The sequence below is a fragment of the Cervus elaphus genome, chromosome 3 (genome assembly GCF_910594005.1).
Source record: "Cervus elaphus chromosome 3, mCerEla1.1, whole genome shotgun sequence".
NCBI classification, from domain to species: domain Eukaryota; kingdom Metazoa; phylum Chordata; class Mammalia; order Artiodactyla; family Cervidae; genus Cervus; species Cervus elaphus.
In genome coordinates this window covers 33,031,917-33,035,730 of record NC_057817.1, presented here as the reverse complement: position 1 = coordinate 33,035,730, position 3,814 = coordinate 33,031,917, and the positions used below count along the sequence as shown (strand labels likewise).

Sequence of the window (3,814 nt, the reverse complement as noted above, 5' to 3'; positions counted from 1 at the left end):
AATTTGGGGCAGCCACACTCTAATTAATATAGGTACAGTTGATCATGTAGTTCATGAGAAATCTATGGTTGTAAAATGAACTGGAAAGAAATATTACAATAAAACTTGACTGTGCTAATGCTAAGATTTACAAACTTGATGACCTATATTGTCTTCTGCCATGTTTCCTTTGTTAGGGCTTCCCAGGTGGCACAGCGGTAAAGAATCTGTCTACCAATGCAGGAGAGCAGGCGATGAGAGTTTGATCCCTGGGTCGGGAAGATTCCCTGGAGTAGGAAATGGCAACCCACTCCAGTATTCTTGCCTGGGAAATCCCATGGACCTGGGATTTCCTGGTGGGCTACAGTCTATGGGCCCGGTGGGCTACAGTCTATGAGGTTGCAAAGTGTCTGACATGACTGAGGATGCACCCATGCCGGTTGCCTTTTTGACCGCCCTGGAATATTATGATATTGTGATGGCTCTATGCTGAACAATGCCACAGTGATGGATGCCGCTTCTCTGTTGATAGCTGGTAATGAGCCTTGCCTTTTCATACTGTTCATGGAGTTCTCAAAGCAGGAATACTGAAGTGGTTTGCCATTCCCTTCTCCAGTGGACCACATTTTGACAGAACTCTCCACTGTGATCCGTCTGTCTTGGGTGGCCCTACATGGCATGACTCACAGTTTCATTGAGTTAGACAAGGTTCTGACCCATGTCATCAGTTCACTCCACCACTTTGGCCACCTGATGCGAAGAATTGACTCACTGGAAAAGACCCTGATGCTGGGAAAGATTGAAGGCAGGAGAAGGTGATGACAGAAGATGAGATGGATGGATAGCATCACCAACTCGATGGACATGAGTTTGAGCAAGCTCTGGGAGTTGGTAATGGACAGGGCATGCTGCAGTCCACGGGGTCACAAAGAGTTGGACACAACTGAGTGACTGAACTGAACTGAATGAGTCTTGTCCTCAGCCTCAGACTTCTGAACACTTGACTGCTATGGAAATTATGAAACTGAAGCATATTTTGATTCTAAAAAGTAAAACTGATTTGATTTTTTTAAAAAAAAAGCCAGACTAAAGAATGGTATGAACAGATCCTTGCATTTGTACAAGGTACAATAGCATAGAAGGAGCTTCTATTATTCAATTTCTGCTCAGCTAAAATACAAATATTGAAGTTGTCTGTGAATACATAGTAAAGAAATCTCCAGTGCCCCCAAGAGACTTTACTTCAGAACCCTGACTTACTGTTATCAGATCCTTTGATGTCAACAAGGCTGGATGTGAAGTTGATGATCTTAAGGAGAATGTAGCTGGTGGTAGTGTTCAAAAAGGAGTATTAAATGTGGGTCAGGAGATAGAAGTCAGACCCCATGTGGTTTCCAAAGATAGTGAAGGAAAATTCATGTTTTTATCGCTTTTTGCAGAGCATAATGATCTTCAGTATGCTGCTCTGCATGGGGGCTAAGTCACTTCAGTTGTGCCCAACTCACTGCAACCCTATGACTGTAGCCCACCAGGCTCCTCTCTCCATGGGATTTTCCAAGAAAGAATACTGGAGTGGGTTGCCATGCCCTCTGCCAGGGGATCTTCTCGACCCGGGGATCGAACCCATATCTCTTATGTTTCCTATATTGGCAGCGGGTTCTTTACCATTTACAGGAGGAAGAATTAGTGCATTCAAGGCTGATTTGGGCAAAATTGTTTTGACTAATTCTGTGTGCATGGAAGTAGAAGAAAAAAAATTCACCCTTAATCAAAGAGTTGAGACACACTGGCATTTAGTTGGTTGGGCTCAAATAAGAAGAGGAGTGACAATCAAGCCGACAATAGATAATGACTGAAGAATTAAATAACAGATATGGATGAAGTCAGAATTTCTCTTAACAACCTAGGGGTATATTTTCAAAGCAATAGTGGGGAATTAATTTCACAGTTCATTACCTTAGTAGTAGCTGTAAGGTTATTCTCAGTTTTGAGTGATGAAAATTTAACCTCTAGTACTGAGACAGGGTCTACAATAAATGTAAAAGTTGGCATAATGTTGGGTTGAATTTACATTTTATCAGAAATTAATCATCTCTAAATAAAGTCTAATTTATACAGTGCAGGTTTGAAAGTAAACTGCTTGCTACAACCAGACTTTGCTGTAGCACACATTCCACCGAACCGATTCAAAATAAAATCTTTCTTCTTAAAAAAAAAAAAAGATGCTATCTGAGAAAATATCTGGGCTTCTAAATTTTGCACATTTCAATATAAAACTATTGAATTAAGATTTGAATTAAGAATGGTTTCAATTTAGCGTTTGCTCTGAGCTTCCTGTATACATTAGTGCCTGTAGAAAGATTTTCTCAGGTAGATAAACTTTACAGAACAGGATTATTTGAAAGTATTAATCATTTCAAGCCTATTAACCACAAAATGCAAATCTGAGAAATATTTTAGGCATAACATTTCATAAACACCCTATTCAAAAAGATAAATTTGTCAAATGATAACAAGGGGTGATAACTAAAGATAATCATGCTAAGAAAGGAATTAAAGCTCATGAATAAGTCAAAAATGAATAATTTTTACATGTCTTTGGAAGGAACAGATTTAATTTCAAATTTTACTTTGAGTAACATAAATATACACATGTGCAAAATTGTAAGTGTAGAGTTACAATTAGAGTTACATAAGCTGAAACCATCAGTCAGCTGGAAAAACAGGTACTTCCAGGACCCCAGAAGCCTCCCTGAAGTTCCCATCTACCCCTCTCAGAGTACCCATTCTCTTAGCTTCTATCCCCATAGATTAGTTTTACCTGTTCTATTCTTTTGTTTTCTGTCTTCTTATGCTTAATATTGTATTTGTGAGATTAATCAGTGATTTTGTGTGTAGTTATATTTTGCGTATTCTTGTTGCTTTGTTCCTCTATTATAAAAATACACTATGATTTTTTATCCACTCTACTGTTGATGGAAGTTGTGATGTTTTCAGTAGGGGGACATTTATACTGCTGCTGCTGCTAAGTCGCTTCAGTCGTGTCCGACCCTATGAAACCCCATAGATGGCAGCCCACCAGGCTCCCCCATCTCTGTGATTCTCCAGGCAACAACACTGGAGTGGGTGGACTTTTATGAGGAGTGCTGTAAATGGGTACATTCTTGAGTGTCTTTTGATAAATGTATGTACACTTCTATGTTGGATCTATTCCTATGAGTGGAATTACTGGATCATGTAGTATACACATGGGCTTCCCAGGTGGCACTGTGATAAAGAACCTGCCTGCCAATGCAGGACACCTAAGAGATGTAGGTTCAATCCCTGGATTGGAAAGATCCCCTGGAGGAGGGCACGGCAACCCACTTCAGTACCCTTGCCTGGAGAATCCCATGGACAGAGGAGCCTGACAGGCTGCAGTCCATCGGGTCATACAGAGTTCAAAGGACTGAAGCAACTTAGCATGCACGCACAGTATGCATATATTCAGCTGTAGAAGATGCTGTCAAACGCTTTGCAAAGCGTTGGTACTTTTATGTCCAGGTGCTGCATCAATAGAGCCCCAGATGCTGAGTGTATCCTTATTAGCATTTGCCTTTCTTCTCCTACTTCTTCCTTTTCTCTGTCAGAAGAAGACAGTCTTCTCTGTCTTCTCCCCCTCCTTCTCCTGCTTCTATCCCCTCTTCCTTCTTCTTTCTCTTCCTTCCCCCTTCCCCCCTCTTCTCTTTCTCTTCCTCCTTCTCCTGTTTCTCTTCTCCCTCTCCTATTATCCATCCTAGCACTCCTCATCTTCTTCCTTCTTTTTTACCCTTTCTGGTGGATGTCTACTGGTAAC

At 40.9% G+C, this 3,814-nt stretch overlaps 1 pseudogene; it reads left to right on the top strand.

The window, feature by feature from the left end:
* Window positions 1-465: 465 nt before the first annotated feature.
* Window positions 466-1,459, top strand: LOC122678843 (annotated as a pseudogene).
* Window positions 1,460-3,814: the final 2,355 nt, after the last annotated feature.